Raw genomic sequence first — 11861 nt, forward strand, 5'->3', positions numbered from 1 at the left:
TGAAACATAAACATTAATAACAACAGAGCTCGTGCCCTGTTTACAAAAACAGTTTACGTTTCACGGGTATATTCAATTTGTTAAACTCTGTACACAACTACACAACACTGAGCAGGGGCTGACAATACTTAAGTGAGTGGGTTTTACTTTCGCACATTTTTACTCTGAATTTTCTGGATTATAGATGTAATATTATTCATTAATACACAACAAAATTGCTACTTCTCCTAAGTATTAAGGATAAAGTTAAAAATCGTGAAAGTGCAAGGATGTGTTAATCAAATGCCACCCGAAATTCGTAGTTTCAATAATTTCCAGATTAAATAAGTTTTTAATTTTATTTTCGTGTGAAATGCTATAGCAACATATAAGTTGTGATATTATACAGAAAATTTGAGAAAATATAAACTTCAAATCTGTGTCTATGCACCTTTAGTTTAAATCTATACATATAGAATAAAATTTTAACTTATTCATATAAAACCTGCAAAAAGCTGAGCAATACAATAGACATGATTCTTATACAAAAACAGGCTTATCTATACATGTGGGTTTCAGATGTTGACAGACTACACATCATCCAGAAAGTTGCATCATGTACACCTAAACAAGAGGCCCAACAGTCTTAACGGTCATCTGAGTACAATACAACAATTTAGAGGATCCATAAACTGATAAATGAAGCCTTGTTGCCCAAAAGCAAGAAAAATAGTATGATTAGCATCAACAAAATAATTGGTCTAGTATCTGTCTGTCCCCCATTTATCACTATTACCATGCAGACTATTAACAAAATGTCTATTTTTTAACCCCATATTATTAACTCTCACACTGGCCTCTCTTAGCCTTTGAAGAAGATATAAAAAGAGATGTTATTTTTGTCTCATTTTTATTCATTTATTATTTCCAAGTCTACCTGATCATTAAAACTATGAAAGTACTTTTCAGATTTTCAAGAATTAATGCAATTTTACTATACAATGAATAGAGCCCTGCCCTAACACCAGAACCCCTGACCCTGGGGCCATGAAATTCACAATTCTGGAAGAGGCACTCTTGCTCATCATAACTATGTACTTATAGTTTATTTAGTATCCAGGGAGTAGAGAAGAAGATTTTCAAAGAAATAATGCATTTTCACTATATAATCAATAGAGGCCCGCCCTAACACCAGCACCCATGACCCTGGGACCATGAAATTCACAATTTTGGAAGAGGCACTCTTGCTCTTCATAACTATGTACTTAGTTAGTTTATTTAATACCCAGGAGCAGAGAAGAAGATTCTCAAAGAAATAAGGCACTTTCACTATTTGATCTATATATACCCACCCTAACACCAGCACCCCTGATCCTGGGGCCATGAATTTCACAATTTTGGTAGAGGCTCAATGCTTATTACAATCATGCCAACAGTTTGACTGCTTGATGTCCAGGAGTAAAGAAGAAGATTTTTAAAGATTGCATTAATTTTGGTGGTTTTAGCCCCACCCCTCAGGCCCCAGGGGGGCAGGGACCATGAAATTCATATTTTTTCCCCTTCACCCATATTTGCTATATGCCAAATTTGGTTGAAATTGGTTAAGTGGTTTCAGAGAAGAAGCTAAAAATGTTCAAATGTTAACGCACAAAGACGAACAAAAACAGATTGCAATAGGTCACCTGAGTGACTCAGGTGACCTAAAAAAGACAATTCTGCTAAAGATATATTCCTAGTACATGAGTCCAAAATTAATACTGTAGGCCTAAAATAAGATGCCCAAAACGAGAAAATGAAAATGTCTCTATATGTCTGTATAAATATATATAAATGTCAGACTCTGCCGAGAGCCGAAGCAGTGAGATGAAGATTTTGTGACCCGGGCTAAGTGAAATCCAGCCTGTAGACTCCTACATGGAAGCTGTGTCAGATGACCCAAACTCAAAACTATACAAAGTCCTTCACCAAGAGAAGACTGCTAAATTGTGGAATCAGGCATTTAAAGAACAATTAAAGAAGTTTCCAGACTGTGACGGTTCACTGGACTGGAACCAACATTAGGAGGAAAAACGAGGCCTGGCATGGATCCTTTTATCCGATGTAAGAAGTGCCACTACACCAGTCAATGAGAAAAGCTTTACGAAGAGGTGAGGAGATCTGGAAGGGGATGAAGAGCTGCACAGCTAAATGTGGCCATGGCTATCGGTCACTTGGGTACCAGCATTACTACAGAGGGTATGCGTGGTATGCTTCTTGGTGGAAATATTGAACCAGCTTCAGCCACCCATGTGCAACAGACCTGCAACAAAGTGGGGAAATTATCATAGATGTGAATAAAACTAGTATGAAGAAAATCAATAGGGCAGAACATTCAGGAACTTAATGAACCAGTAGACTACGTAGAGACTGTAGCCCTACTGTCTGGTTTTTACTTATAACAAAGGAAGAGAAAAGTAACTTGGACTTGAAACTTTGCATCAGCAATAAATGGAATAGTGATCCTTGATTTAGTCTCTTTTCATGGTAAGATTGCAATCAGACAACAACTGTAGAAAGAGTAGCCTTTTAAAAGAATTTTACAGAAATTTCGATTCTAGTTACCATGGCAACATAATTCATCAAAATAAGAAAAAAATGATAAAGACAATTATGTATCTAGTCTACTTGCATGCCATGTTATATCAAAATTGATATCAGACCAAACTGTAGGAGGTGTAGCATTTTGAAAGTATTTCACAGAAATTTTAATTTTGGTAACCATGGCAACAGAGTTTATATAAATCAAAAACCGATGTCTTAGTGTACTCTATTTGTGTGCCACAAATCAGACCAAAACTGTAGGAGGAGTAGAATTTTGAAAAAAATTTTTACAGACAGACGACGAATGACAGACACCTTACAATAGCATGATCTCTTCTGGTCTCTGACCAATAGAACTAAAAATGTGGACTTCCTGATACCCCTATCAGAGGGGAAGGAGATGCTTGGTATAATAATGCCACCTTCAGTGCCACTGGAAAAACCAATTCCAAGCTGCCACCCAAGTGACTTATACTGTAAGTGAAAATGTTACTCAGAGGAAAAATGTTGAGGCAGTGTTCTGTGGGAATAAACTATGCAAGAAAGGCACACACCTGAGAAGGAAAGGCTCAGGACACGAAGACTGCACTGCAACCATTCCTCTGGAGACCACCATCGGAGATGAGAAGAGATTGGCCTCAAATTATGCATTGGTGAGTTAAAAATATTAAGTGATGACGGTCTACTAGTCATTTACCATTTCACCAGTGATGGAGATAGTGCCAAGGCATCTGGTGCATCTGAAAAACAAGGACATGTCATTGAAAACCTTAAAGAACCTCAAAGAAAACAGACTGCTAAGGTTCCATTCAGCAGTCACATGTTTCTGAGAAGAACCAATGCCATATTAAGAGAATCCATGAAGAGAAGATTTGCTTGGACCTGAAGCTTCAGTGAAGGACAGAGCATGAGAACTGCTACACAAACTACCCTGAAGAAGACTTACCTTTGATGAAACTGGCTATGTCTTCTGCTGTCTAAACGTAAACTGCTACCAGTTAAAGGGCAGTGATGAAAGTCCTGTCAACTTTATTCCTTTTTCTGTCATGGACTGAAAAGCAATAAGTGGAAATCTTCAGTGGTGCCTAGTGACTTTGAATTAAACATGACTGAGGAAGACAAATGTTTGTTAAAAGACTGTATAAATTTGACTTTAGGACTAAATAATCTTCAAGTTAATAGAATTAAGTATCATACATGTACACAAAAGCTGAATCTGTGAATAGGGCATATTCATAATCAAATCCAAAATATATTACAAGTAGTGGAAATTTTGAAAGTAGAATACATAAAGTTGTGCACTCACTGAATAGGGGTCATGGAAATTCAATATTGGAACTTTGTGAATCTGTAGGGGAACCTGAACCTGAAAAGAATGTAGAGTGGTCCATCATCTAAAACAACAACAAAATAGGCAAAATGACTTTAAAATGAAACAAAAACTGTTAAAATATAGACACATACAGTAAACCACTGACATATCCAAAATTAACAAAAGGCCCATGGGCCACAACGCTCACCTGAGTAACTTTGGCCTTTGCTGTTTTTCACCTGATTTCCCCCCTTGTAGTACATATCGTGGTCCCAACCTAAACCAGGGGCCATGATTCGAACAATTTAGTATCTACCCAGGATGCTGCCACTTAAGTTTCAGCCTTTCTGGCTCAGTGGTTCTTGAGAAAAAGATTTTTAAAGATTTTTTCTACATATTTCAATGCAAAACTGATTCCCTGTTGTGGCCCGCCATACCCCGGGGGTCATGATTTCAACAATTTAGAATCTACACTACCCCAGAATGCTTCCACATAAGTTTCAGCTTTTCTAGCCCAGTGGTTCTTGAGAAGAAGATATTAAAAGATTTTTTCTACATATTTCAATGAAAAATTTGGATTCCCTTTTGTGGCCCCGCCCTACCCCGGGGGTCATGATTTGAACAATTTAGAATCTACACTACCCTAGGATGCTTCCACATAAGTTTCAGCTTTTTTGGCCCAGTGGTTCTTGAGAAGAAGATTTTTTAATGACCCCACCCAATTTTTGTCTTTTCTTGATTATCTCCCCTTTGAAGGGGGCTTGGCCCTTCCTTTGAACAATTAAAACTCCCCTTTACCTAAGGATGCTCTGTACCAAGTTTGGTTAAAATTGGCCCTGTGATTCTTGAGAAGAAGTTGAAAATGTGAAAAGTTTACAGCTGGACGGACGGACAGACAGACGGAAAATGGGTGATCAGAAAGGTCACGTGAGCTAAAAAGGAAATTGTGTTAAAAAAAGCTGTGTATGTAATTTAAATGTATGAAAGCATTTATAAATACATAGCATCTATTCTGTGAATTGTTACATATTTAAATAAAATTGCTATGTTTTACTGCATCAATGGCCAGGATATGTAAATGACGTATAATTCGCAGCTAGGTTAAGGACGCCCATGAAATATACGCATTTATATATTCAGGGAAAATGAATACAATTTTTAATATTTCTTTTAACAGCAGTAGTTTTGATAAATGTGAATTGTGGTGATTGCATTTGTATATATTGGGTCTCTGCTGAGTTCGGCCAAAGTGACATCGCTTACATCAGCTGTTTGTCACGTGACAGGTTTAAAATTGGACCATATATGTACTACTACAAAGATCGTAAAAGTTCAACGATATACGGACATTCTTCTGCTATAAAATTTATTTTGTTTTCTTTGAGACAAATTCCTCAACCCGAAAAGTGCTGGGAGCAACTTCCTCATGCTTGAGAATTGTTTAAAATTTAGCCATCTTTCTATAAACCCAAGACAAAAATGTAATACGCATTGGAATAATGTAAGATTACGGAATAAATAAACAATGTACAACCAGCTCCCAGCACTTTTCAGAACAGTAGGAATAATGGCTACACGTGTTTAAAAATTCAGAATTTATAGTGAAACGGATATCGTTGAACTTTTGATATTTTCGAGGGGCTTGACCCCTCATTCTAGCACGTTACTGTACAAATGTGCTCCGTGAGGCTATATATAAAGTCTACATATTATCAATTTAGTTTGACAATAAAATGTGGATTAATATATTTCAGAATATGTCTCTCTTTTTGTCTGACTACGAATGTTTCGTATTTATTTTTATTTTTACAAGCCACGATAAAAGTTTGATCCACGCCTCAAATACAGAGAAACTGCGTGTCAAACTAAGAAATGATGTCATCTCAGTATGTACAGCGAGATCAAGCTGGCTTTCATTCTGCATACGCTAAGTGCTATTATGGCAAGATAAGTTGCACATCCATTTATTTTTATAACATTTATGAGAAACGATAGTATTTCGTGTGTTTTAAAAAGAACGTTATAGTATTTATTCATCGAGATTTATTTGTATTGTTTTAACGTGACGTCATAATAGCTCTCCCAAACCTCTGCATAGGCTGACGTAGATATGGGAGTCCTTAACCTAGCTGCGTTGTGTGTGTAAAATGTGACATTTTCTTACATGGGTGAGTCTGTACATGTAAATATGTTTTTTTTTTCAGTATTTATCTTAATTATTTTTAGAAATTATTTTCATTAATTATCTTGTTTTTCTTACCTGTCTGACGATTACAACAAAGGTTACAGAGGTGATTGGTAGAAATACAGGTATACAGGTGTCAAAACTCTGTTAATGATGTACGTAGTATGTACTACACAGCATCCCGCATTGTATATCCACCATTGTTGATCTTTAACAGGGGAGACTACTCCTGAAATCAGAAATATCATAGTCAAAATGAATGTCACCTGTTACTTTAATACATGTACATAAGCATACTTGAATCCACTCATAACAATTACTGGTATATATGCTGAATACCAATATGACTTACATAGCCTTACTGTATAATGTGAAATCTGCTCCCATATCTACATGTAGCCCCATCCTTCACCGAGCTTGAATCTGCAAGACTTTGGAATGTAGATTTCTCATGAAATACAAGGTGATCCAAAATATCTGATACCATTTTGAAGCTTGATAAAACTTCCACACGGCATACATGTATAATAAAATTTAATAAAATTTTTCAAAATTTAATACCTGCTTTGATATTTTCTATAGCATATGTCATGTACAATTTATATATTTTTTAAACCCACAATTTATGAAATAATGCAGTTATCTAAGCACACTTAATACATGAAGTCCCTTTTAAGCAAGCATGAGATAAAGTGAAGTCTCCTTCAAAGTTTGTGATCACATCACTGCACATGTCTGGAGTAACTTCTCACATTTCCCCGAGTATTACAAACTTGAAATTCTCATGTAAAGTTGGCTTTGTTCTTTAGATACCCCCACAGATAGAGTCCATCAGTGAGTTTTAATGGAGAACTTCAACCCTTTGGTATACATTTTACTATGATAAAAATAGTATCAGTTTTATGTCATACTATCACATGTAGTAACGTCAGTGTATTCTAGTATTACATGTCGATGAAAATGATAGCTGCAGCAGTTTAAAATGATGTATAAATGAAATATTACTATAATACGTTCTATTTCCACTATGGAAGAGTTATACTTCTTAGTGAGCTCTTTTGTGAAAAAGTCGGTAAATGTACAAATCTCGCGGGATTTCAGGGACAAACGTAACGTAAACATGTAAACAGTATGTTGAATGTCGATGAACAAATCCTAAGAAAATGCAAATGAAATATTTTATTGTTGTGGACTTTATATACATCAAGAGTAGGAATGACAACGATATCAATTTATATCTATATTGTTGATCGTATGTATCTATTTATCGTATGCTACATCTAAATACAATATACATGCCTCGGAAAAGTCGTATTTTTTATTAATGGATGATAAATTTAGGGTTCTCGCTCTCTTACATATGTCTTTTAGTTCTTCCATTCTTTAATTGGAATGACAAATACATTTAACATTAAAAATCAGATTGAGATTGGCATGTTTTGTATTATCCGCAACGCCATGCTGTCCCTGTCAGACGACCAAACGCGCCTCTAATTTTGAAGAGTACACTAATGGAAATATAACGTATTGATGATAATTTTATTGAGGATCAAAGTAGTATCAGATATTTTTCATCACCCTGTATATTTCAGACCTCTTGCATTTTGTTTATTATTGGCACACTAGGATACATGAGTTCATTTAAGAAATGAGTTTTATTTTAATTTGAAAATTCATCAGGACATGAACTGTGATGTTTTATGCTGGCATTAGCATTTCATAACAAATATGCATGCATGAAGCATTGTAGTTTAACCTCATGAACTTCAAAGAATTCAAATCTTATATTTACATAATTTTTCTGATGACTTGCCATAATTAAATTCTGCCATTCAACCTCGAAACAAAACAATTTACAAAAGGCCTATACTTTCGATGTCAAGTCCACTATAATGTCAGAATGTCCCAATGGAAGAGTCTAGTGGTTCTTGAAAAAGAGTCAAAAAGTTTACAGATCTACAGACAGAAGGACATTTGCCAAAATATTATCAGAAATGCTCACATGAGCTTTCAGCTCAGGTGAGCTTAAAAATGCAAAGGAAAAACAATAATTATTATTTACATTTGCAAATATTTTTTTTATATGAACCTATTGAAGAGAAAATATGTTCAATTCTGTATGAACTTATTAGAGGGTCAGAGGTCACGGCCTGACCGAATCACACAGCGAGATGATATCTTGTCTACATATTTATGTTACCAGCTGGTTACGGTGACACTGGTTTCGGAACTTTTAAGCCATTAAAGCAATGAAAAAGATATAATTATTGAAACATATATTTTTTTTTGTTCAACAAATGATCATTAGATCTCTCTGCGGTGTGAAGAATGCCTTTAATTAGCCTAAAATCACCCTTACCTTTTTAACACGAAATTCCTTTGAAGGTATGTAAACTGAAGATGATACCACCGCTTTTGACTTCATATATAAAGAACTCATACAATAATAGTAAGATTATTCTCAGTAGAGATCATTGTTTTTTCATTATGAACAGATATTTCCTGAACTGGACTGCTGAACATCAATGTAAGTATTCAAATGTTGGAGCGAGGCGAACTCTCAAGACCAAACAGCTTCTAGGTCATTGCGCGTCAAAACATATAGCAATACGGCGGGCCGTTCGTGTAATAAATGCAGTTCTATTCAGAATATTCATCTCAAATGTAAATAAAAGTAATAAACAACAATGTCAAAAAGTTCACTGGGAAATGAACTTGGTTGATACGTGATCAAATCTTCTGAGAAGCCCTTTGGGCTTCACAGGATTTGATCACGTGATCAACCAAGTTCATTTCCCAGAGAACTTTTTAATATTGTTGTTTATTTCTTAATTATACAGTGCATAATAATGTACTCACATTGTCACTAGATCCAGTTGTTTCCAGTACCACTGATACAGGTTTCGATGGGTAATTGCTTCTTTCTCTCTGTAAAAGCATAAAAAATTGATGGTGTTTGATCATGATCATAGGCTGTTATGGTACTGACATTAGGGTAATGCCAAATTGTTATAACAAACATCAATTTAACTTTGTGAAAATTTACAAAAATATTAGAGGAAATAAATTATATATGCATTTTTCTGATGGACAGAGGGAATGAAAATGCTATGAAATTGGAAGGTTTTACAAGTATTTACATGTATGTAGAATATGATACAGTATCGTTTCTGTACTTCTGTTCAGGACGCCCACGTGGTGCAGTCATTAGAGCATTTGATCCAGAGTTGTGGAGTAAATCCTTATGTCGCGGGTTCAAATCCCAATATGATATGTGCAGACCAGTCCTCCAGATGAGAAGACCATAAAAACCAGGGTCATATGTCGCAGTAGGTACTGGCATGAAAAAGATCCCTCACTGCTCAAAGACCATAAGTGCCCAGTACTGGTCTAAAGAACAAGGTATGGTTTCAATACAAATCTTGCCCTGTGTTTTTCTTAAAAATAAAAGTGATGTAAAAAATTAAAACTCATGCTTTTTGAATTATTGAAATTCCATGCAGAAAGATCATACAAATCTTTTTTCCCACATGACTTTCCAAATGCTAATTGTGACGTCATAAACTTGTGCATTTTCCCGTATTTGCATAAAAAGTTGCAGAAGACATCAATTTTCAATGGAATTTTCTTTCAGATAATATTGTCCACAGGCATCGCCCACAAAGATTTTGAGATATGTGATTTTTCAAAGAATTTTACAAAACATATCTAAAAATTAACGTGGGCGACGGCTGTGGACACTATTTTCTTAAGGGAAATAACCCTTGAAATGGGTCATTTTGAGGCTTTTTCTGTTTAAAATAGAGAAATGCATCAAATTAATGACGTCATATATCCAGAATGGTACTCCATCATGCTATATTCTTTCCTGATTTATTACAGTCATATACTCAACTAATATTTAAGCCAGTTTCAAAACTTTTTGAAAACATTAAATTTTTAGGGCACAATAAAGCTAAAACCATACCATCTTCTTTGCAGCCCCCCATCATCAAGTGGTGGCATTTCAATATAATTAAAAAATTCCACCATGGACACTCATCTGAAATATGGCAAAGTGCTCGAACAATTCAAGTCTAAAAATATTTCTGAATCTCGGAAATATCCGTAGTCTACAAGCCTTGCAATGACTCCACAAGTATCCCCTACCCTGTAAGTACCCTGGATATTTCCATTTTCCTTAAAGAAGCAGGTAAATAAAGGCCTCTTTACACCCTTCCTACTTTGCACCTTAAGGTAGTACCTTTGTCGGAAAAGTCTTTGTCACAAGATTTTCAAACTTTTCAAAATGATAAATTAGCTCTCGCTTATCAATCAGTTAAAAATATATGGTATGTTTCTTCGTTATTAAATGTAGTGCAGTCTGTGCAACTTGGAAGGATAATTTTACACAGCGACTACATATTTTCAGCCATTTTAAGGGTACTGGTCATAAAGAGAATATAATAAATCACTAAAATACTTCTTCAAACATCGTCGTTTATAAACTTTATTAACTGAACCATATTAAGCGATATTATTCAAGAATAAATTCTTTTTTATTCAATTGACGTAAAGATTAAGTCCACATTTCAACGAATATAGGCAAATGTGCTCAATATTTTTTGAGTCAATTTACCACCTAAACTTGTAAATATTTTTCAAAAGTCTTTGTCAGAATGTTTTCAATCTTTAATATGATGAAGAACATACCCAAATAATTACAAAAAGTGATTAAAATATATACCTTTCCCCGCAAACGAATGAGAACACTCTATTTATCCATACTTCTTTTGTTGACCTTTTTGCACTTACACAGGATTTAATTATTAAATTACTGTTTTGGGGTTATGTTCAGATTTACAATGTGAATATTTATCAAAAAATGTAATTTTTTATTTAAAAAGATAATATTTTCGGGAAACATTATTATACACCAACCATTATGAATAATTAACAAATAATTATGAAAGGGAATGCACGTCATTTCATGATAGACATTACAAAATTTACACACAATTTTTAACAGATCTTTGACTCAGACACTTTTCATCAAGATATTGTACTAGTTAGATGTCTTAGGATTTTTGCTTTCCTTCAAAATAGTTGCATGTTATTCACATTATCACAGTTGTGTAACTTCATTACATGAGACATTCTTGAAGAAAGTATGGGAAAAAGTAACATTAAATTAATTATGACGTCATAATGGATCTAGCACCAAAAAACAGTCTAAACTAATTTTCTCAGTGTGACGTCATACGACGTAGGTTCTACGTTAAAGCAGAATTCCCATTATTTTAGACTTCTTAGTTTTTTCAGACCCTCTCTTTTCCATCTCTTCCATCAAATAACCTCATTCCAATACCATATATATCCACAAGAATTTTTATGAAAAAAAGTCAAAACCCCTATTTTTAAACTGGCACTACTTGGCCATGGGTGATCAATGAAAATGGGGTAAAATAAGTAAACTGTTACCTGATAAAGACTCTGACCTGGATTGATTTTCATAAAACTTGGTACAAAATCTTCTACAGCCATTATACGACACATCATTGTGAAATCTCATTGCATTTGTCATCTGAACAGCAGAGTTATGGCCCTTTGAAGTGAAGTGTAGGATCTCCTGATAACAAAGGAAGAAATGAGCATCAGACACACAATGGACAATTTTGAAATGCTCACATATCACATATGCTGCAGTAAATTTTTCTTATCAATTTTTATTTATTGTATAAATATCCCCTCTACTTAATTCTGATAACAACTTTGATCAAGAATATAGATAAATACTCTTAAGATTTTTTTTGAAAAATTACCCCC

General features: G+C 34.6%; 1 long non-coding RNA gene across 2 annotated transcripts; it reads right to left on the bottom strand.

Moving 5' to 3' along the window:
• Positions 1–351: 351 nt before the first annotated feature.
• On the bottom strand, positions 352–11641 carry LOC133179322 (uncharacterized). 2 transcript variants are annotated; one of them, XR_009720095.1, is made up of 8 exons: positions 11517–11641; positions 8916–8984; positions 6409–6479; positions 6132–6285; positions 3866–3919; positions 3506–3610; positions 3114–3299; positions 352–2278 (listed from the first exon to the last, which is right to left on the bottom strand). It is a non-coding gene; the product is annotated as an uncharacterized LOC133179322 (long non-coding RNA). The 2 variants fall into 2 exon arrangements; XR_009720096.1 differs by lacking the exon at positions 11517–11641 and adding an exon at positions 9197–9250.
• Between the last annotated feature and the right edge of the window lie 220 nt (positions 11642–11861).

Source organism: Saccostrea echinata, unplaced genomic scaffold, assembly GCF_033153115.1.
Source record: "Saccostrea echinata isolate AGI-Se365-2 ecotype Australia unplaced genomic scaffold, CSIRO_AGI_Sech_v1 ptg000001l, whole genome shotgun sequence".
Lineage (NCBI taxonomy): Eukaryota > Metazoa > Mollusca > Bivalvia > Ostreida > Ostreidae > Saccostrea > Saccostrea echinata.